The sequence below is a fragment of the Podarcis vaucheri genome (assembly GCF_965113315.1).
Source record: "Podarcis vaucheri genome assembly, chromosome: 9".
In the NCBI taxonomy this organism is placed as follows: Eukaryota; Metazoa; Chordata; class Lepidosauria; order Squamata; family Lacertidae; genus Podarcis; species Podarcis vaucheri.
In genome coordinates this window covers 33,703,714-33,728,338 of record NC_138767.1, presented here as the reverse complement: position 1 = coordinate 33,728,338, position 24,625 = coordinate 33,703,714, and the positions used below count along the sequence as shown (strand labels likewise).

Here is a 24,625-nt window from a genome sequence, read left to right as displayed (position 1 = left end):
CCTAAATCTTTGTTGCCTTTCATACTGGAATAATGTTACAACATCTAATTTTTAAAAGTTCTGCTTTTGTGGCTGAATGATTCATGGATACTTTGGTGTCGATACTGAGCACATCGTTAATACAGCATATTTTTCAGTGACATACAAACAACCAGTTGGCAGTCTCTTAAAAACAGTTCCCATATATTTTCCATTTTATTTTATTAGTCCTTCAAAAACTCTAAGAAAACAGAATTAATCAGAATGGGGAGGGAAAAACATTTCAAAATGTGAGATATATAGTCCATCAGGATAGGACTGCTTATTATGGACTCTGTAGAAGTTCTTGCAGTAGAGGTTCAAAGGTTCATAGCCAAACCATCCTTCAACAATAAGTTCAGCTGTTCTAAAGCTGTAACAGAAAGGGAAATTAAGAACATGGCAGTAGATCATATTCTGGTATCTTGCTGAAATGCAAGACGTTTGCACACATACAAAACCCCATTTGCACACACATAGAAGCCTCTGTGCATAAAACATGGGTACACATAGACTCAACAAATAAAAAAACCAAGCAATCTGCATAGGCTGGAACAGGGTAAGCAAACATCAGAAGGTGGTGAATGAGAAGGAATCTCATCATTTCATCAGATTTAAAAGTTTGGTGTCCTGGCTTGGAACTGTTTGTGTGCTGCTACTGAAGACCGTGGATTGTTTAATACAGTGGTGCCTTGGTTCTCAAACGCCTTGGTTCTCAAATGCTGAAAACCTGGAAATAAGTGTCTGGTTTTCGAAAGATTTTTGGAAGCTGAACATCCAATGTGGCTGTCGGCTATTGTTTCCGGGGCGCCTGCACAAATCAGAAGCTGTGCTTTGGTTTTTGAACATTTCGGAAGCCAAACGGACTTCTGCCATTTTTTGTCTCCAATGTATCCAATAGTAGTCCTACTTAGAGCAGGCCAATTGAAATAGATACATATAATTAACTTATGCCTATTAGTTTCCATGGGTCTACTCTCAGCAGAACTGAGCTGACTATAATCCTGTGTTTCTTTCTTTTAAAATACATTTTTGAAGCTTTTTTTAGCAGGAAAAAAAGAGCAAAAATAAATAAGGACAATAAGCAATAATTATAAACTTGAATCCAAGGGCTCGGTAATCAGTCTTTCTAAAACCTGTCTGCTGGAATAGATGTGTTAGTGGACCAGGCTTGCCACATATTCCTTATTTCAAAGAAATGGTGCTTATTTAGTATTAAAATGTGGCATTCATTTTCATGCTAATAAGGAATGAAATTTATTCCTTTTAATTCATTCTGCCTCAGACTGGTTGCTGTGCACTGTAAACACAGTTACAAAAGGGTGGTTGTAGGTTACAGGACTCCATAAATCAGCCCCCCTAAGTCTGTCCCCAAGGATACGGAGCATATTGCATTGTGGGGTGGGGTAGAATTCATTGAAGCTTTTTTGTGTGTGTGGGTGTTTTAAATGAAACTATCAACAACCTTTTGGCAGAATTGAATGAAATTTGCCAACATAGTAGCTCCTTCTGTAGGGATGAATCCTGCCATATTTCAAAAGGATGTCTGCAAAGTTTTGGTTTTATTTCTTTTCTTCTTTTTATTTGCAAGGGTTATCTTTATGGTTTTTGGTTGGTTATAAAAGGATTGATTATGAAAGAATATTATTCTGTTCACAACTTGTATGGGAATGCTTACTTCATAAAGATTATCCCTAAGTAAGAAATCTCTGGTATTACATAAAAATATGAAATCCAGGGGTTTTCATGCTGGGAACATTTAAAACTGGGGAGTGGAGGGGGAGAACTAAAAAGAAATCACTTCCCTCATTGTGAGTTTGTGAGCTATGATTTTCATATGAAAATGGCATTATTACATTAGTTCTCCACCATCTTTCCATTCTGGCATTTTACTTATAAGTCAAGCTTTGAGAGAAATATTTTTGTTTGGCCCAGATATGCCTCCTACAGCACTCCAGTATGCTTTGGAGGCTTCCAATTGAGTTTAGAGAAATTCAGAGGTATCTCGTTTAAATTGGCAATAGCGCCAAATATTTTCAAATCATCCCAATTTGGTTCAGGATTTGATATCTATCCAAATTTTGTACATGCCTCTGCTAGAGAGACCATTGGTATGATTCCATATAAGGCACTAATTCCATGCTTTCAGCCTCATTTTATTCACTACCAGCTTTTATGGTAGGGAAACGTCAATGTTTATACTGCCAGTGATCTGAATCTCTTTGGATTTATGCCTATTTCCCTTTTATCAATGAATAAAACTGGGCAAGGAATTCCTTCAAATAACTCCATGAAAATATACAATGCAGAAATGTACATGCAATTTTATTTCCAGTGATATTTTTATTCGTTGTACATGTCTGTTGCCTTCTATCCACCTTTGTTTTGTGTGTCTTTTGTATGTTTTGATGACCCCCCCAATGGAAACTAACTGAGATTCTCATTTCTCACTAAGATGGCAAATGACTGAATACCAGGAAAGTGCCTGTAGTAAGAGGATGGCAAAAGTTCAGACTGATGACTCAGGGCTCAGCAGGCGAGCATTTCATATACCGCCAGTGCTCTGTGACAATTGATACACTGGCTCAGGGATGAATTGCACTTTTCTTTATCATTGCAGGGCAATGAAGAGTTTTGTTTCAATGATTTTCTGCCACTATATGAGAATAATAGGGTCTGTGACCGCTAGTGCAATAGAAGAATAAGGGTTTCCTCAATAAGTTTCCAGCGATAGAGAGTAGGTACCACATTGCTCTCATTTCAAATTTTGAAAGATGAACCTTTAAGGTTCATGGAAGCTTAAAGCAACAAGCAACTGCAGGCTGTGAGGGTCATTTCTCTCACAAAGCACTTCAGTTTCACCACAGAACAAGAGCATGTCAATGACCTACCTAGATGAAGGATAGATCAGGTTGAACGACATGTAATGGACAAAATCTTGAATGCTATTTGCACTTACCGCAAAGGGCAGAACAATTCTTATTTGGGATGGAAGGTGAAGGGAAGAGGAGAAGGGGTGAAACATCATTACATGGCAGTAATCTGTCAACATAAAGTGGCTTCATGGCTTAGAGCTTTTTATATGCAGAATGACAGAAGGGTAGTGAAGCCCCATAGGTATAGCAAGTACTTCTCTTGCTTCAGCACAATCCCCCTTTCTGATCTCCCAGACAGGTTAGCTCATCCCATGCTACTTGCAAGGCCAGTAGTAGAAGCTACGTGGCAGCCAGCCAGGAGGACAGAGGTGAAAAACTGTTAGCTGAAAGAGAGATGGAGAGAAGCCTTCCACAGGCGCTGAAAAAGAAAATTAAAAAAATGTTGGAACAAAGTGTGGAGAGACCATGGCGCCAGCACACTATCCTAAATAGCCACACTCCATTCCAGATCTCACCACATTGAGGTCAAAATGGGATTTGCCACACATTTGACTAAATATATTAGGAATCCTCCCTAAAACTGGGAAGCCAATCATGGGGGCAATTCTAAGCATGTTCAGCCAAATGAGTAAATAATTCCACTTCATGCCTTCGGTCTCAGTCTACAAAGGTCAACATGAGATGTTGGGAGTGGGGATAATGTATGGGCACCTTCCTGCTTTCTCCACATTTTGTTCCTATGCACCTTCTTTGAACACCTAGAGCAGAAATGGCCAAACCTTTTGAGCCCATTTGCAAACTTAAGTTGTAGACACCTTACGCAAACCACAACAAAGCACTCACTGCAGACTATTTGAGTGACTACAACAGAATGCTTCTTTCAAGCCTTGGTTCAGTGGCAGAAGGGGGCAGCAGAGCATGCCTTGATGGTGCCATGGAATGCCTCTGTAAATACTTGTGTGCCCTCAGCTAGAGTATTATGAGGGGGAAAAGAGCCATTCAAGGGAAGCAAATTTATCTGGATTTAAAAGTCCATTCATTAGTACACTTCGTTTGAGATCCCTGAAATATGAAAGTTTGGCGAAGGTGAATCTGCTGCTGCACAAACTGCAAATACTTTGCAAATCAGGAGAGGAGAAAAGCAATGACCTTTGCAGTTAAAAATCATGAATATATTTTAGAAAGGTAATGACATGTCTATCTATCACTGAAACAGGAGGCAGAACATGGGCACAAAAAATTAATGATTATTTGTAAACCTCCTCAAAGATTTCCAAGGACACCTCATGTTACTACACACTGTTACTTGGAATATGAATGGCAGAAGTTTAAAAGGAACAACCAATAAAAAGTTATGCTCAAATTACCTTGCCCTTTTGGTGAATATATAATTATCTAGAAAGAGGTTTTGTAATGAACAGCGTGATGAATGTGCTGTGTTCCGGATCATATTTGCTTGTTTCCTATGAGCCTGAATGACATAACTCAAGGCTCTATATTTGCTTATGCTAAAGCCACAAAAGGGAAGAATTCTCATCACAGTGAGAGACTTGCTATGTGGTGCTGAAGCTCTGAACAGAAGTAACACACATACACATGTGTTTATTTGTTTGATTTTTAAAAAAATATTTTTACCTTTTTGTACAATGTTCAGGGTGGCTTAAAATAAAAGAGTTTAACCCCTCCCCCTTTTAAAGAAAACCACTTTAACATCATTTTAGCTAAAGCTTCAATAGCAAAAATAAATTCCTTAGCCTACTCTAAATAGGCTTTCCTGAGAAGACAGATCTTGGATGCACGTTTATTTGGGCTTTTACATCATATGGCAAGCCTGCACAAGGAGAATCGGGCTCCCTGTTTCACACAGTTACCCACCAACTCATTGAGGATGACAGGGATGTGTGATCAGGGCTGGATCTACACTGATCTGGAAAAAGCTATAAAAATGCTATAAAAAAACTCCCAGTGCAATTTCCCATTGGTGAAAGATCGTTGTTCTACAGCACCAGGGCTAGCATGCTAATTTCTATACCCTGTACAGATGTTAATTTTACCACTTTCCTGAAGCTTTCTTAGTATTTCCTTGAGCTTTTTTATTATTCTTATTTCTGGGGTACTTCTTTGGTAATTTTGAACTGGGCTGTCCAAAGAGAGGAAATGCATCATAAAAAATCGGATCAAAAGAGGATACAGATCTGCATAAAATCTGCATATGCTAATTTATATGTACAGAGGCATATCCTACAATTTAAATTGAAGTACAATACAAGTCACTATAACATAGGGTTACCATACACCCAGGAAATCCCAGACATGTCTTCTTTAGGGGGGCCTACGTGCCCATGGGGGGGTGTTGCAATTGTAAGCAAATGTCTGGATTTTTTTGGGGGGGAGTTTAAAATGTTTGTGTGTGCATGCAGGCAGTTCGGGTTCAGGCTCTGACTCTGGCACAGGCAGCTCTGGTTCTGTTTCGGGCAGCTCTGGCTCTGTTTTGGGCTTTGTCACGTGTGGGTGGTTCAGACTCGGGTTTGGTCTCAGTGGTAATGGCCGGCCGGAGTGGCCTCAACAACTTACTTTGTCCAGATTTTTACCTCTGGAAATATGGCAACCCTACTATAACAGGAAAGACTGTGATGCAGCCCACATTTTCTCAGTGGTTTACAGGCAAGACCTATTTCCAAGGAACTAGGGAATTGTAGTTCTGTGAGAGAAATAAGGCCTACTAACAACTCTCAGCATCCTTAATAAACTACAGCTCTCAGAGTTATTTGGGGAACATCATGGCTGTCTATCTGAGAATGCATTTTAATTCACCATGGGTAGAACTGTAACAGCAGATTACATCTTGCTCTTAGGAAGGGCCAATTCTTACTTAAATCTTGGCTTGTACCTCTTGTCATGGGAAATTGTAGAGATTAATAGTGACCCAACAGAATCCTGTAAACAGGAATGAATATTTGAGAAGCAATAGCATGTGGTCCTAATTGGCATCTAAATAAATGCACAGAGGGAGGAAAATAAAACAGGCTATAATAGGAAGTCATTTTTCACCTCTGCTGAAATAACACAACAGCATGGTTGACTTGAAGCTCAAACCTTCAGCACTAGAACATAGCTGCTCTATGAAGTTATTAAAAAACTTGCTCTGTACTTTTTTAAACTAATGTAATTGAAATCTAGTGAAATAAGATGTTAAGATGTTTCCTTGTAGCTGCAACATTTTTTATTTTATGTTACTGGTGGTAAACTAACATTTCTTCTTATTCAGAAACAAAATCCCAAAATGGTAACACAGAGAAAAGAAAGTGTGTGTGTGTGTGTGTGTGTGTGTGCGTGGCAAGGGGTGGGGTGGAACCCAGCCTTACAAAGGAATTCTCTTTACAAAGATTCCCTGTGTTGAAAGACTTAGTCCACCTTTTGCTCTGCCAATTTACCATCCCTACTACTAAAATTATCTCATAATACTGAAGTTTCTCTTGAGTTCCATGTTTTTCTGTGTTTATCTCACAAAAGCTTTGCCAATGATCTGTGAGGAAGGTAATTGAGGCTGTCAGCTTATCTCACAAATCCAGGAGAAAAGGAAGACATCAAAAGATGAGTTTAAGCAATACATGCTTCTCAGATGATCATTTTCATGTCAGACTGGCTACGCCCCTATTATTTTCTCTTTATTTGCTGTTGCAGAGAGGCTCTATTATAATAAAGTACTTAACACTTTCTTGGTGACGGTGAGAAAGGACACACACAGATGTCTGAAGTCGTTTGGGGCCTATTTTCAAACTGCATATTACAGAATTCTGGCATCCCAATGGGAAGTTACCTTTTGAGTCATTGACATGACTCCAATGCTTGACAAGCATCCCTAAGGCAGATGAAAGTTATGGGACCTTTGGTGACTTCTGCTGCTTCCATGATTAAAATGATAGAAGGAAATGGTGAACTGTCATAGTGCTATGGAAATTTCTAATGCATGCTGAAGAGGCAAGACACATTGCAGTGTGAACTACAACATGGGAATATAAGAAGCTGCCTTCTACTGAGCCAGACCATTGTTCCATCTAGCTCAGCATTGTCAATTCTGGCTGGCAGCAATTCTTAAGGTTTTCATACAGGGATTTCTTCCAGACCTACCTGGGCATCCCGGGGATTAAACCTGGGACCTTCTGCATGCAAAGCTTCTACCCCACAGCTACAGCCTTCGCCTTCTAGTCCATTCAAGGAATGGAAGAATAACTTACAGACCCAATAGGACAGAATCCAGTTCTATAGTAGACACAGTCCATAGGCCATGAATGTGCTAATTCTTGCATGATCTGCTGTGTTTTCTTTTAGCCTACAAGGAGCCTTGAGGTACACCAATGAGTTTCAAATTTACAAAACAAGAGGGCAACCTTGGCATCGCTTAACATCACGGTATCACTTAACAGTGAAAGTGATCTTGAGTATGCATCATTCCTGAGAAACACTTGACTGGGGACTGACTTTCTTCAGCCTGGTGCAAGTTATTCAACCTCTGAGCATGTTACTAAAGAGAAACAAATAAAACAGAAGGTATACAGACCTCATGACCCCCTTAATGGCTCTATATGTGCTGTGTTCCAGCACCAAAGTGTGGACTTTGGAACTAGAACTATTGAGTCCTGTGTTTACCCTCCTATACATGTCCGCTGTGCACAAGCTAAAATGGATTGGGTCCATCGGCTGAGATCCATTATAGCAAGGTTGGATGTTCATGCATGCAATGGGACTGTTTCTTCCTTTTTTTGCCCCTACAGCCCATGCGCAACTCAAAATTCTGTTGTAGAGGGTTGGGGGCCTATCAGATTTTGGGGCACACAGGGGGGGCTGGATAGAGGGAGAGACAATAAAATAAAATAAAATGGGGAGTCCTATTGCAGAAGCAGAATTCCATGCCAAAATGGGTGGACATCATTGCTGTCACTCGTTCCACAGCACATAGTGGCATAGAAGCAATAAATATTGATTAATTAAATGTCTTTCAAATATGCAATCATGTTCATGCTGCTAACAACTTTTTTGTGCAGTGCACAATGCATCTATCAGTGAGTCTTTTCCCACTGGTGATGCACCCTTGATGTTCTTGCATTTCCTATTATCTAAACATGTCACAACTTAAAGAACATATTTCTTGCCACACCTTGTCCTTCAGCTCACAAACTAGTTTTTCTTCAGACCACATTACAACTTTACTTTACTTACAACTATCACATTAATTAAAAAGTACATATCCCTAGTACATACTCCTCCAACTATTCCTTTACATAGAAATTAGGTAATTGGTTGAATTAGTTGTAACAAGTCGTTCTCATAATGTCATAATGGCTGTGTAGAGCACAGAAGGTTCTAGGGCAATCTCCCATAATGGTACTAATCAGAGTCTGATCTGTTTAGCTTCCTTTGGCATTCTACACGTAACTAGCAAGCTCATTTTATGTGCACCATCCATACACTTAAAGGTAGGTACTGGCAGACCTGGGGGAACCTGAAGGCTTGCAGAAGTACAACAAAATCATTGACAGGAGGAATAAAAATATGAACAGAGAGCAGCTGGATGAGGACTAAGCATGCTCAGTGCCCATGGAATGCTGACTTACTATTGGAGGGAGGAAATGAAAAGAAGGTGAAAGAGGAGTGGGATGGGATATCTTAGAAAAGGGCAGGGCTGACTGGCATACTTAGGATGAGCTTTCCACACCACAACATTTTGCTGCAGGTACCTATTGGTCATGCTTAGTACATAAATTGATGTAATTGTTTATACAAATATGAAGCTTCAGGTGACCTCTCCATCACATGTCGAAAGGGTAGAGCACAAGAAGGGGGCTTGGGGGCTCTGCAAGCTAGACCTGTGCCCCATTTGTGATGTGTCCAATGACCATGCTGTTCCCCCACCCCCACAGAGCCATCTGGCATGTAAAGGGATTCTGTGCAGATAGAGGATTCTCCCTTGAGTGGAGGGTAGCACACTGCTCCTTAATATCTCATCCAAATGTCTGGGTTCTGTAGGCTGTATGTGTGGAAGTGGTGCAGTGACAGGGCTAGCCCATAAAGTCACAACCTCTTTCACATACTCTTTCAACACATAGGGGGTTATGGTAACAGGTAATTTGAATTATGGTTAGGGTAGGGCATCCACATAGGACCAGCATCAGAAGTTGGCCAGGCCAGATACTGACCAAGGGTCCCTGGGGCTCAGAATATGTGGGAAATGGATTGAGGATTAAATATGTAGATTTAGATCTAAACCTCTTATCCCTCATGTGTGGGAGAAATACAAAAGGTAATCTGACTGTGAAGCCTTTCCAGCAGAGTAAAACACTTATAAATTTTACATCTTATTAAAGACAGTTACTTTTTTATCCCTTACATTTGTGGTCTGCTGACCTCCCCCTCTGCACCCCAGTTTCAGAGAACAAACCACACATTTTTAGTTTACTTACATTGCAATGCAAGCAACATATACAACAAAAGTAGTATGAAGAAAAAAATACTTTTAAAGTTACAATAAATACTTCTAAGTTACAAGGAGCTTTAGTCATGCATATCTGGTCAGCTTGGAGGCATGGTAGAAAGAGAGAGTCTCCTCACAGGCAGAAGGAAATTTGGTGGATCATCTCCTTTGTTGCTGAGTTCCTGCCCAGAAGAGGCAAAGGAAGTGACCACACACAGAGTGTCATCTCTAGGAAGTTCAAGAACTCTATGTATACTAGCCCTGTGCTTGTCTAACAGAATATGCACCTGTAATTTGGGTTGCAAACCTCAAACAGAAGGGACTCACTGCCACTCAGCACTCATTGCTGGACCTCTGGACCCATTTCAGCATTGGGAAGGCATCCACCATGTTACCAAAAACTAAGTAGACTCAATCTATAGATTTTATGGATCTACATATGAAAGATAAGCCCAGGTGCGAGGCCCTTTGGCAGCACTGTGCTGGGAGCCCTCTGTACTCTGGCCCTGCATCTACCGTATATTATGGTTGAACTGGGGTTGGAAAGAAATGCCTTTAGTCAAATCAAGATAGCATGAAGAACTTCACAAGGCAGCAATGGGAAGTTATAATAGCACAGAAGCATCTTTAACAATCCAATTTCAAGTTTAGGTATCTTGCAAAGGTAGTATAGATTAGCGAACAAGTTAGTGTTAAGTGAATGTATTCAGAAAACTATTACAGCATTGTGACTGCAGATATGAATGGCATATATGGGATAATTAGGACACATTCCTTAACATGCTATGGAGCAATTTCATAAAACTTAATGGGATTTAATTGTGAGTAAAAGATGCTTAGGATTGTTCTGCATGATTTCTCTGAAGAGAGAACACACGCAGCAATGGGTGTAACCACCAGAAATGCTAGCATTGTGAAATAGCACTTTTGCTTATAAACAAGGTTTTGTGTTTAGTTTTAATTGCTCAATAGTACACACATCACTGCCAGGATCTGCTAGCATTCCTGTGAAATTTTAAATGGCATGTTAAGGCATATTATTTGTTGCCACCCATAAAGCAATTATTTCCTATCCAGTTCAGTCATCTAAATTTGAGCTGCTTACATTGCACCATTAGTCTGAAATAATTTCCCCTGAAACAATGTGATCCTGTGCAAGAGAAACTTACAATTGCTTTAATTGACTATTTAATTAAACTAAATGCAGAAGATGGGGGAAAGCCTTTGGACTCTGACTCTCATTTTTTGCTACAAGGCTAAGCATGTGTTTTATATTACTGCCCCAAGAATTTATTAGATACAAAACTTAGTTCATTTCTGTTTAACTGATTTGCATATTGGGCTGTCAATGGAAGTGACAGGACTATGTCTTTGAATGCACCCAGATCAAGCAAGGGTGAGGATGGTGCATATGAAACTAGACTTTAAGGCATGTTCTATCTGTGCAATAGGTAATGCGTGGGAGTAAGAACAAGTCAACATTTCAGAACCTGGGGTGCACACGTGCTGATGTCTTTGTAGGAGGGATGCTTATTCCAGGCACAGACTGAAATGACTAATCTGGAAATATGGGCTGAACCTGTGTTGGAATGAGGTAGTAATCCCCTTGAAAGATCAGGTCCAGTGGTATCCTCAACACAACCTTGCTGCTTGTTGCCCAAGTGGTGGCTGTGCCCCAGTGTGTGAGTATCTTTCTTCATCTTAAGCTAGTGTGCCAGCTGGGGCCATTTCTGTGTGGGTTGGATCAAAGTTGACATGCTTTAGTTACACACAGACTGGATGACTGTGATGTATTTTAAAAGGGGCTGGCTTTGAAGAGTCTTTGCAAACACAAGCTGGCCCAGAATTCACCAGCAAGGATATCGACAACGGCTAGTTCCTAGGAGCATGTGACTGACTTCCAGTTTGCTTCAAACTGTTTACTGCTTTTAAAGCCCTAAATGGTTTGCGACCAGGAGACCTAAGGGTCTGCCTCTTTCCCTATGGTATTTTAATTAGTGCTGCTGAAGTTTTCATCAAATGTAGAAATGCAACTAGCTGGAAAATGGGAGCAGCCCTTAGCTTTTGACATGCCCAGGCTATGGAACTTCTGTCTAGTGAAGTGTCCTCTCCCTGGCCAAAATGTTTGTTTCTGATGGCTTGTTTTGAGTTGCCCCTAAGGTTGCTTTAATCTGTTTTGTCTCTGTGATTTATTATTATTATTATGGATAGAGTGGGTTCAGGTGCTGCCTTTCCACAGTGAGCTGTGCCCACTCTCACCTTCAGAAGATGACAGAAGCAAAGGAGAAATGCTGGGCAGGTCCTCTCCCCCAGCCTCCTGTAAGTTCCACCACCTGCTTCAGGTCTTCGCTTTCTTATTGTTTCATACTATGTGAGCTTCCACATGCATTGTTTTACAATGGAAAGGGAGGATGCAAATACACTGAAGAAATAAACAAACTTGGGGCCACAGGCATGAGGTACAATTAGAATAATTTTGCTAGCTGAGGAGTTCAGAGGGACAGTCAAGAGGCCTTGAATGCACCCCCAAAAATTACTTTGCAAAGTCAAATGAAGGCCTAGGAAATCCTGTTAGCAGCCTGTAAAGTTTCCCATTTCTCATAAGGTAAACAGATTTGACAGCACTAGCTTTTTCTTTGGCAGGAGATGTACCATTGTGCACAATAGAGAAGTTCCCCAAACGAGATCACATATTTTCTCTCTCTGTTTGTCTTGCTGTATTTCATTATCACAGAAATGGATTGTACATTCATTTGTTTCCTGTAGAGAACATTAGCTTTACATAATTTCATCAAAATGCAACATCTGAGGTCACTAAAAACAAATGAAACACTCTGGTTACACTCGTGTGTAGTATTAGACACACTCAGATTTCTTTCTGGAAGGTTGCAAGTTGAACATTTCTGTATGTGTATTTCCAAGTAGCTCATATTCACAGTAGATCCACTGACATCAGTAGAGCTAATTCTCCTGATGTCAATGAATTTGCTCTGAGAATGATTAACACTGTGTATCACCGAATACGTAGGAAGATCAGATGCCACTTTCACACCCACACCCACATCCACTTTCCTGATTCCACAGAACTACATTATTATACTTGCTTAGGCACAGACCTGAATCACAAGGCTAAGGCAACAAAAAATTCTTAGGCTGCATATGTAATTTGCTAAGGGTACTGGGAATTGTACTTCTGTGAGGGGCAAACTACATTCCCCAGGATTCTCTGCAGGAAATTGTGTGTTGTTGTTTTTTTACAATAATATTTATTAGTTTTCAATAGACACAACAAAAAAGAGAATATACAACAACATAACAACAACACAATAAAGAAGTAAGAAAAAAAGAAAAAAGAAGTTGTGTGCTTTAAATGTGTTTTAAATTTGTGGTGTCTACACAGCCTTGTTTATAATATTAAGTCCAATTAAATATAAGCAATATTATTAATACCAGATGTGATTCAATTGATAATGATGGCACAATGAAATCTGTAACAACAACAACAACAGACCCCATTAGATCCTAGGGTGGGGTACCACAATAAAAAATAAATGCAAATTAATAACAATTTACAATTAGAAAACTAGGATGGGACTAAAAATTACAATACAAAAGTTTAAATTAATAAGGCAAGACACTTGGATCTTTGGTGGTGGCGGCGGCAGGTGTCACTTTTTAAAAAAGCCAATTATCTTGAGCTATTATCATCTGCATTTCCTAATCAAGAGTTCATAATCTTATATCACACCTAGCAATTGTCAGCTCTGTTTCTACTTGTGTGGGTTCTGAGTTCTGCATACCTCTTGAAGCATTTGCTTCATTTGCATTGCAGAAAAGTACCGGAGGGCATGACATGTGCATGTATAACCTTTCTCTCAGGCATAGAGAGTTCATTCGTGAAATCTGTAGTGTTATGAAGGGGTGCTTCCTTGTCTAAGCAACGCTTTTTGGTTCAGGAAATTAATTATGCTTCCACTTTTATAATGGTTGTTTCTTCGTTGAGTGCATTATTCAATATTTACAGCAAGGAAGCCTTTTTAAGAGGAAATTTAATCAAAGAAAGGTGGCATTGCTTAAAAAGATGATTTCAAAACTACTTTCTTAAAAAGTATAAAATTAATTCTTATATTTTATTTTTAAAATATTAATATTTTAATGAAGTTTCTATTTGGGTACTCTCTTAATGCATTGATATACTTCTCAAGCTGATTAGAAAGTGCAACATAAAATGCAGAAGCAACAATACGTTTTCAAAAATAAAAAACTTAAGAAACCTGGATAAACATCTTTGGCTAGCATCAAAAGCTGAACAGGGTTGGCACCTGGAGGGCCTTTCTAGAAAGAAAAATCCTACAAACAGAAGACCCTACTGAGCAAGCAAACATTCTTTGGTTTCCATACATCTTTCTGGTTACCATAGATGCCAGGGACACCTGGAGGGACACCTTAAAGAATGAGTGGGTTGATATGAGAGTAGGCATTCCTTTAAGTACCTGTGTGTCCTAATGCATAGAAATGGTTTGAATTGTGCTCAGAAATCGACCAGAAGCCATTGAAGTCCTGTCAGTACCAGTGAGCTATGTTCCCACCAATTGTTCTCAGTCAATTGCTTGATGGCTGTATTTTGAACTAACTGATGTTTCAAAGGAGTCTTCAAAGGCAGTTCCACAAAAAGGACATTACAGTAGCCAGTCCTACATGGCTCCAGAGGATATTGATGGACAGCAGAGGTTGAAGTTGGAATACCAACCTAAGATAATGTAAGGCACATGAAGAGTATCTCATTCTCCAATGACAAGGCTGGATCAAGGAGCATCTGCATACATACTCCCCACCCCCATCAACAATGGCAATCTTTTAGGGGGAGCACAGTTTCATCTGGAAAATATTGAACACTATCATTGATAGAATACCATCTCTGATAGTTTATTGACCCTGATTTATCCCATTATGGATTTCAGCACATTCACTGTGTCACCTGAATCAAGTGAAAAAGAGAGGCAGGGCTGAGACAGAGCTTTGGTAAGGGGTACCCCCCAAAAAAACACACCACCCACCAGTTTGGGGGCAGAATTCCTGTTCTTGGTAGCTGCTACTGTGATGAGCCAGGACATCCCTTTTAAATATATACTGACCACCATTGCTGCTATAACCATTTTTATCTGGACATGGCATTATGGTATAATTGTTTTCTCTATCCCATTTATCCCAGAAGAAAGATAGCATCAATAGACAGCTTTGGAATACAGCAAGTTAGTGGTGTGTCCTGTCATTTGTGCATTACGGGAATGTTTCTGCTTAAGCATTGGCAGGATATACCTGAATAGTCTTCAAATTACCATTGTCACTTAGTAAGATCATTGTCTTTCATATGCAGGTAAACACCCAAGCCTTATCTTCAATCTTTGGGTGTCAACACCAGCGTTCATCAGCAAATCCTACTGCATCCTTGTGAAATAACTGAATCTACTTTAATGTTTTTATTCACTGTCTCTCCTCTTCCACAAGAGATAAACACAGATTAGAAACATTCATTTTATTTCAAAAGTTAGTCCATCATTTTTTTAAAAAAAATAAATAAATCATGAAGACAACAGAACAAGTTGTTTTTATCTAGGGGGAGGGGTGTTCTGATAATTTTATTGTTTTGTTCTTTTTGTAAACCACTTTGAGGTTGCTGGTTGTTGTTGTTTTTTTTACAATAAATGGTATATCATTTGTGTGAAATAAATAAAACAAAACAAGCATATTCACAGATCCCTCTGAAGCTACCGCTTCTGTTATCACTGTATACTCCTCTACTATCATAGTTTTGGATGGCAGCATTGTAGAACTGTGAAGTTTTGTAACATCTGTTTATTTATAGATGGAAACCCATTTTAGCTGTGAACCTCAAATCAGCAACCAACTTGAATCAAGGTAGAAATAGTAGGTTCTATATCGATATCTGTATTTATATGAAGTCCCACCTCTGCAGAATGCCTTTTAGAGACTGACCCTTTAACTTCACTACATCAAAACAGCTGTAGGCCTACAGTTTCCACTTTGCAACGGGTGCTTGCAGGCTTGCATCTTTCTTCCAACAGTGCAAAGTACCAGTTATATTTTTATCATTTTATTGCCATGGAATATGGAGGGAGGACCCTGCTGGTTTCAAGATTCACAAACATATAGAAAAAGCAAGGAAGAGCAAAACTTTGCCCATGTTTCCTTTTCATTTCCATCCCATTTGCAAGATCCCAACTTTTTTTTTACTTTCCCAAAACTTCTTTTAAATTGTTTCTAGGGCTAAGCCAAAGTGGTGTTTGTGTACACAAACCTATTGTGAATAACCACTGGTAATTCTGGGGAACTAAAAAAAGAGAGAGATGAAAATGCTTAGGTGCTGATTATGATCCCATTGCAGAGTTAACTGGACTGGCACTAGCATGTTCAGACCCAGAAACCTCCCCCCTAAATAAATTCACACTTGATTCAAATTTTAGTTTAGTTTTTGGCAGAATTTAGGCCACAACTTTATTGATTACAGTGAGTGGTTGCATAGGCTCTGGTTCGATTAGCTCCCTGCCATGCAGGTAGATCACATATTTCCCCAAACAAGTTCCCCAAACAAGTTCCCCAAACGAGATCACATATTTTCTCCCTCTGTTTGTCTTGCTGTATTTCATTATCACAGAAATGGATTGTACATTCATTTGTTTCCTGTAGAGTCCCATCTCCAAAGTAATCCTGAAAAAATTCCAAGGTAAAAATTCAGCTCAAATCTATTTGCTTCCTACTTCTTAGTGACTCAAGAAATAGGAAGTTCCAGTATGGCTTTCCATAATGGTTTTAAAAATAAATACAGTCCCAAACACCACAAACCCGGAAGTGCTTGTTCCAGTTTGCAAACGTTCTTTTGGGACCTAAATGTTGAACAGGGCTTCCACAGCTTCTGATTGGCTGCAGGAGCTTCCTGAAGCCATTCAGAAGCCGCAATTTGGTTTTTTAACATTTTGGAAGTCAAACGGACTTCCTGAACATATTCCATTTGACTTCCAAGGTACGAATGTATACACATTGAACATTACAAATATGCAGGTAGCAATACATAGATAGGCAGACCCATAAACCCCAAAACCAAAGGAACAATTTTCCACAGCGTCAGGCTTTAAATAAATTATTTCTGTTTCACCATCCAGATCCAAACTCAGCCTTCGATTCCAGGTATGTTGACCTTTAGCTCATATTGTGACTGCTCAAACAATCTTTTCCCATAGTGGAGATGAGCTTGAACAGACCATCCAAATGGCCCAAGTGATCAGTTATTGTGATTGCCCATTAACTAGCAATCATTAGTGGCAAAGCCATGCCAAATCTAAAGGGAGCATTTGACTAATAGGACAGCGCAACACAATGCAACACTTAAAGACAACCCTCTTGAGATCAGCATTTTAAGATTTGCTTGAAGGAAACATAAATTGATTATAGAGACTTTTATTTCACTGCTGAGCATGAAGCAGGCTCAGAAGAGGAATTCTGAAAATGGGCTTCTGCATCTAGGCGTCCGAAGGCTGTTACAGTGGGCTGGAGCAATGTGTAAACATACCATGAGAAATCTGTTTATATATAAAATAATAATATTTAATTCAGCTGAAATCCATGTAATTAGCACCGGGGGAGATGTAGCACTGAAAACAAATTAGACCATTATTTTATTTAATCATCTGTGAAGGGTCTAAATAATAAATGGTTTCTGGGGATATCCAGCTGCCCCACATCCCAGTAGGGCTCCCATGTCTTTTAACAGCTTCAGAGGTGGCAAATATAAGCAGATGACTTTTTCATTTCTGGCATAGAGATTTGCTGACTGAGAAAAAAAGATCCCTGCTGTTTGATTGTTTTGATATATAGCTGTTATAAAAGCAGAAGAGCCCTTTATAGGAAAAAAGTTGGAAAATCTGGCAGCTATTTTTAATCTCATGCCTTAATACTGTAGTTTAGCAGGGGTTCTCAAAATGGAATTGCCACTTCTTGGTGCGTTTTGGCTTTACAACATCATTTGCTCATAGCAGGAATGCGGGACACCTTAAAATTGTCCTCTCCTAGAGACATATAGGGACGTGGGTGGCGCTGTGGGTTAAACCACAGAGCCTAGGACTTGCCCATCAGAAGGTCGGCAGTTCGAATCCCCGTGACGGGGTGAGCTCCCATCGCTTGGTCCCTGCTCCTGCCAACCTAGCAGTTCAAAAACACGAAGTGAAAGTAGATAAATAGGCACCACTCCAGCGGGAAGGTAAACAGTGTTTCTGTGCGCTGCTCTTGTTCACCAGAAGCAGCTTAGTTATGCTGGCCACATGACCTGGAAGCTGTACGCCGGCTCCCTTGGCCAATAAAGTGAGATGAGCGCCGCAACCCCAGAGTCGGTCACGACTGGACCTAATGGTCAAGGGTCCCTTTACCTTTTAGAGACATATAGATTCCAACAGATTCCTGAATTGAAGGATTTTCTAGTGAATAAAACAGGCTATCTTGTTGAGGTCCTGGCAGGGTTTTTTTTTAAAAAAGGGGGAACTCACCAGAACTCAGTTCCAGCTGCTCTCAGGTGAGTTCCGGCACTTCTCAGGCAGGTGCCAATTGCAATTTTAAAAGAAAGAGGGAGCAGTTCATGGTGACCTGCTGGCACCTCTTTTTCTAGAAAAATAGCACTGGGTCCTGATCTCTCTATGGAATTGTGACATGTGGGTGGTAAACACCATGCAGTACCGTTAGGATATGTGAGACTGGATCTAGAAGGGCAATGTCTATATGAACCATCCTTGCTCGCTATTTCACTTTAGTTGGTCTGTTGGAACTGAAATTTGAATTTGTAAGTAACTTGATGCTCACAAGTTTACTGCAGAATCTAACACAGCAGTTTGCAGAAAGCTATGCCTTTAAGGAGAAATTATAAAGTTAATAAAAGAAACCTTTTTAGGGAGATGTTTTGCATTTTTTAAAATATAAAATATGCATTACACTACTTTTTAAAGTACTTTCACTAAGGAAACATATGTCTTGTTTGCAGTAAACAAACAAACAAACAAACCCAAAAGCTTTGTTAAAAGAAAAACAATTAAATTGTAATTAACCGAAACCATGAATTATGGTGACAAAGAGAGTAGAGATGGTTAATCAAAAAGTAATGAAAAGTGTAGCAATTGTATGCTAATTATTCTTCCATTTCTCTTTATCCACACCAAAAAGAAACAAGTACGGTAAATTCTAGAATGACTCATAGCCTTTTCAAAATATAACATTGAAAAAGCTGAGTCTTGGTAAAGTTTGAGTAACCTTCAGTGGTTTTGCTCAGCAAAACTGTAAACAGCCATTATGTTGCAAAGGGAGAACTATTATCCTTATACTTTTTTTACACTGATAGAGGGAGATCTTGGTGTTAGTAAGTGCTTCACTGTTGACTGGATAGCTGTTCCTGGTATCATTCAGGACCATTCAGTTAGCAACTATTTATTGAACGGTGCTGGCGCCACCTCCATCCTTCACTAAATGTGAAGTTAAGAATTCTAATTTCCTCCTTGATTGACACACAGCTACTACTGGCAGTTTCACCTAGTGAACTGTAGCAGCAACCTCTCCTGATAGCCCTTCTATCATAACATTCTCTAGAAAGCTATGAAAGTGAATGATAGCCTCTCTTTTCATTGTTAGGCATATTATGTGTATATATGGTTGCTCCATAAGGAACATGTGAGATCACTTAATCACAACCAGGAGCTACAAAACCTTTTGATAAGCAGCAATTCTGACACAAAGGGTCTCTCTGATAAAGCTTGTCAGCACTTGTCTGTTAAATGCAACCAAAGTCAACCACAGCTTGAGATGCTAGACTGATAAACACTACACGTGCTTCTCAATTTTCTCACTTTCAGCACTGCTGCGATGTCCATCTTCTGTTGCTACTTCAAAGATGGCAAAAGTAATCTTCCCGCTTCAGTGGCATTCTAACACCTTGTGATTGCAAAGCTTTGATACCTGGATTTGCCATGTGATTTAAAATTATAAATGGGTAAACATAAAAATGTGCTGCTTCAAAGTAGTTCAATGACACCAAATTCCATGCCATAAACCTAATATCAACATAATATTGCGCATATATATGAAAGCATATATATATATATATATATATGCAGGTTTTGGTGTCTTCGGGTGTCTTCCCGTGTAAGAGTCGGGGTGTCTGTGCGACGTTTCGACGAGGTCTCACTCGTCATCTTCAGGCTGGTGCTTTCGGCTTCTTGTTACTGGAACAGAGCAGAATCTGGTGTTTGAGTTCCTATAAATACTGTTGAGGGGTGTGGTGTATAGCCTCCAACGTTCTGGGCAGAGAGGAAGTTCCTAGATTAGTGTGCCTCTTCTTCTTTTGTTCCTTAATTACTTGAGGGATATCTTGAGTGATTTCCTGAGTGATATTCTGAATACCACTGGGTGGGTCATTAAGTGTAGATTAGTTGCTAAAGCTTTTGTGTCTTGACCTCTTGAGCTTGTGAAGAGTTTTTCTGAGAAGATGGCTGTGCTGCATTTAGTTGTGCTCTGGCTTGGCTTCGTGTATAGGGGCGAGCTGTGGTTTTGTGCCTTGTGCCAGCCAGATCTGTGTAGGGATTGCAGGGGGGTGCAGCATCCGGAGGTGCCACTATAGTTTGGCTACTGGATGGAGTCTGTAATATGTCTGTGGAGAGGGTCTGGGTTTGGGTCTGGTGTGGTTGATTGGTGACGGCGTTCTGTGGAACAAAAGAAGAAGAGGCACACTAATCTAGGAACTTCCTCTCTGCCCAGAACGTTGGAGGCTATACACCACACCCCTCAACAGTATTTATAGGAACTCAAACACCAGATTCTGCTCTGTTCCAGTAACAAGAAGCCGAAAGCACCAGCCTGAAGATGACGAGTGAGACCTCGTCGAAACGTCGCACAGACACCCCGACTCTTACACGGGAAGACACCCGAAGACACCAAAACCTGCATTCCTGTACCCGTGAAAATCTACGAAAGCATATATATATATATATATATATATATATATATATATATGACTGCATTTCTTTCCAAAGCGGCACTAAAGTCATAACCTATGTGTGTATTCACAGTTCTTCTATGCCTGTGTTGCTGCACCTTGTGGTCCACCAGATATTGTTGATTCTAATTCCCATCAGCCCCAGCAAAAATGACTAAAGGACAGTGATGATGGGAGCAGGAGTTTAGCAATGGCTGACCTATCCCTGTTCTGTGTATACAGTGGTATGTATACAGACAACAGTTTACAGTGGACAATAGAGCTGCAGAAGCTCCAGTGACCCAATCCAGGTTGTGCCAACCTGGGTCCAGCCTCAAATCAATTTGCAGGAAAGGCTAATGTTTAATTTGGGAGAGGGGAGGAAACACATTGTCTCCATCCCTGTGTGACTGCACTGCAGAGGAACACGGTGCAGGGAATGCACAGGTGAAGCAGTCCCCTGCCGCCAGCAGGACTGAGTCCTCCACTTGCCAGCAGGAGAGAAAAAAAATCCAGCCTATTTCCCCAGTGCACTCCCTGCAGAACGCAGCAGAGTTGATTCTCTTGCTCTTTGCAGTGTGGTTGTGGGGAGGGTGGTGGTGCAGTAAATATGCTGGGGAAATAGAAATCACTTTTCTTTTTCCATCCTCATGCAGGGCTCAGTAGCGCTCTCTGGCTGCTGCTTCTCAGCAACCATAGTGCCTCTGAACATGGACGTTCTTCATGACAAACAGCCATGGACTCCCATGTCACAGAGAACACAGTGAAAGCATTCTCACTGAATGGCTGGAGCTGTCCCCGGCACAGAGGTTAATTGTGAAATATGTGTGTCTGGGAATGCCATGTGCGCATGTAGTGGTGGAATATTGTGGATGTGTTTGAGATTAAGATACGAGCAGAGGCATTGAATAAAGCTGGTTAATTTTCTCGGTTTAGGGATACTTAATAGACTCATAGATTGTCACAGCTTTGGGGACTGCATTATTTGGGGCTTCTGCACAAGCAAGGCCTGTAGCTATCCGCTTCCTCCAGAGCCATCAGTATATATCATTGCTGCCAGTTTTCCCCCTGCAGACAATGACATATGCAGTTTCTTTGTTCTGGTCTAGGCAGCATCCCAAAGGTTGCTAATCTATGACAAGAGGGAGACGGACTTGGCAGTAATTTGAACTGTATGTGATTTTACAGCAATAATCACATGTTCAGATGCACAACATTTCCGAGAAATAGTGGATTGAATAATATGTGCATTAAAATATAATTGTTTAGTCCTCAGTCTATGTCAAGAATCATTTTTTTATTTGAATGGCCTTAATAGTTATTGTTCAAAAGAAAGGGGTGTGAGTGTTCAAGCCCATCTTTAAATAGCAGCTCCTGCTCTTGGAAGTTCCAACCCAGTCTCAGCCCAGCCTGAGTGGTAAGTGATTATTGGAACCTGGACAAATATACAGACACTTTTACAGGGGTGCTGACCTTCCGGGGCCCTGGGTGCCTGAGCACCCACAAATTTTAAATGAAGGGGCTACCCCCCCAAATCCTCTCAGGTATGCCGCAGGTTGTGCTGACATCACTCACGTATGCCACAGTGAGCCACAGCATGCGCTGGGCATCCGTTGTCACAGGGCCAAGGCAACACACCTACACTTTTATATAAATCGCAGAATTATATTGAAGAGTACCTCATTTGTGGGCATCTGTATTTCATTCTAGGTTTGTTAAACTTATTTCTAATAGCTAGGATTCATACATCAACAATCATTAAAAGATTAGCAATTATTTATCTTAGGGTTTTTGAAGTCAAAACTAGAACTTTGACTCACACCTGTTCACAAATTCAAAGCCAATGACACAATATTTACCTCAAGAAAATAAAATAAAAAATCTTTCCAGTAGCACCTTAGAGACCAACTAAGTTTGTTATTGGTATGAATTTCATGTGCATGCACACTTCTTACCTGTACCTCAAGAAAGCATGCATCATGGAGGTGAACTGATATCTTGAATTAGAATTCCCATCAGGAAATGTGCATAGTTGCCTGCTGTCAGGCAAACTGCCATGTATACATGGCAATACATCTGTGTAAATACCACTTATCTTCCTGCCAGTACCACCTAAAGGTTGCCATAATTGGACTCCTCACAAGTATGTTTATCTATCCTAAGCATTTCAGAAAACTGCTGCTGTACTCAGGTTTTGCTTGTAGGCTTCCTATAGGCAGCTGGTTGGCCACTCTGAGAACAGGATTCTGGACTAGATGGGCCATCGGCCTGATCCAGCAAGCTCTTCTTATGTATTTGAAAACTTATTATCCACTGCAGTCTTACATCATGCATATATACAGTCTACTGATGACAGGTTTATGGGTTTATGGTTCAGCACTATTTGAGTTACAGCCCCCTCAATCTAGACATTTCTTTCCTAAAGGGAAAAAAAAATCTATCAAACTGATTCATCTCCAACTGCAATCCCAATGAAAATAATTTATGCTTAATTGCATCAAATTCAGGCCTGCCTTCCATCATTTCGACAAACTAGTTCAGAGTTGCCCATTAGACTGTTTATTTTAAGACCCATTACTCATAATTGCATAAAACTTTGTCCCTCTTTCACTCTTCCAGATAGCACAAAATTACTCATTTGATTCAAGAGATATTACTCGCTGTTCTTCTGTTACTATATCACAATGCATTGTGAACATTAGTGCTGCCTTTGGCTTCCATAATTAAGCTATTAGTTAGTTGGTTCAGACCTAATCAGAACACAAATTAAGATACAATGTTGTCACAACATTGCACCTCTTTTCATAACAATTAATATGTCTCTCTCTTTGATGGTGGTGGAGAACCCTTTATAATTACTTCATGTTCTGCCTCACTGCAACACAAATCTGGAACCCCACACTTTACCAAAGAAAACTGAACATTTACACTCTGTCCTAGAATTCATCAAATCTATCACTATAATATTAATAATTATTTAACTAAAGCATATAGTGAATCCAGAACATAATAGAAATTCAAAGAAGATTGACACCAGGGCAGCCGTAACTAAATACACTGGGTGTATTTATAATAATTTACACAATGGATATTTATTAGATACTAGATTAGAGTGTGCATCACCTTTCTGTAGTAATTTTTGTGTGTACCCACTATAGAACACTTGTATCATGTCATGAATATTCATGCCTTAGCAATCTTTTGCAGTTTGTGTGTGCATGCACATGAATGTTGAGGTCATCACACAATAAGCACTTGTGAATGTTATGTTCAAAAATAAATTGTTTTCAAGCAACGTGGAGACAATCCAAACAAATATCCCCCATTGCTACTATTAAACGTGTCTTGACTCTCAGTAAAAAATAAATAAATAAAATTATTAAGGTTATCTAAATGTTGATTGCCTCCATGTGTCATGTATGGATGGACTGAGAAGCCAAATTCCATTCTACAGTGGTACCTTGGGTTACAGTCGCTTCAGGTTACAGACGCTTTAGGTTACAGACTCCACTAACCCAGAAATAGTACCTCGGGTTAAGAACTTTGCTTCAGGATGAGAACAGAAATCGTGCTACAGCAGCAGCAGGAGGCCTCATTAGCTAAAGTGGTACCACAGGTTAAGAACAGTTTTAGGTTAAGAACGGACCTCCAGAACGAATTAAGTTCTTAACCTGAGGTACCACCATATTTCAATTTAATTGGAACTCAGTCATAAATCTGTTCCACGTATTTCATTTGGTATTAATTATTATTATTATTATTATTAAAACCATGAAACATATGAATTCAAACTAGGCATTTTTGTGTGGATTTTGTATAGTTTTTTTTACACTTTTTACATAAAATATGCAGCTATACATAAATACACTTTCCCCAGTGTTTTCCCAATACATCTGCCTCATTTTTGTGTGTACTGTTTGTACAGTGAAATTGCATTTTGATATCTGGAAACATGCATAATCTGACTGTGTGTTTTATTCTGAAAGCAAGTTTCAATCTCAGATTGGTTTGGACTGCTTTGAGAAATGGACTAAATAAATTCCTCCTCCAATGGCATGAGAACACAAAATGAAAACAATTCCCATTCATTCAGAACTGAGGTTATCCAAATATTGTGCGTACGAAGCTTACAATTAACACAGGGTCTTATTGTATCATGTGTATTACAGTGAACATTAGAAACCTGGTAAATGTTGACATTTATTGGTAATGCTTACAATTTTTATGAACCAT

The 24,625-nt window shown here is 39.8% G+C and overlaps 1 long non-coding RNA gene across 1 annotated transcript in view; it reads right to left on the bottom strand.

Moving 5' to 3' along the window:
• Positions 1 to 252: 252 nt before the first annotated feature.
• Positions 253 to 24,625, bottom strand: part of LOC309540718 — a 98,665-nt gene continuing 74,292 nt past the window's right edge. The window contains exon 3 of the long non-coding RNA XR_014223424.1: positions 253 to 391. This is a non-coding gene — a long non-coding RNA (uncharacterized lncRNA). The remainder of the gene's footprint in view (positions 392 to 24,625) is intronic.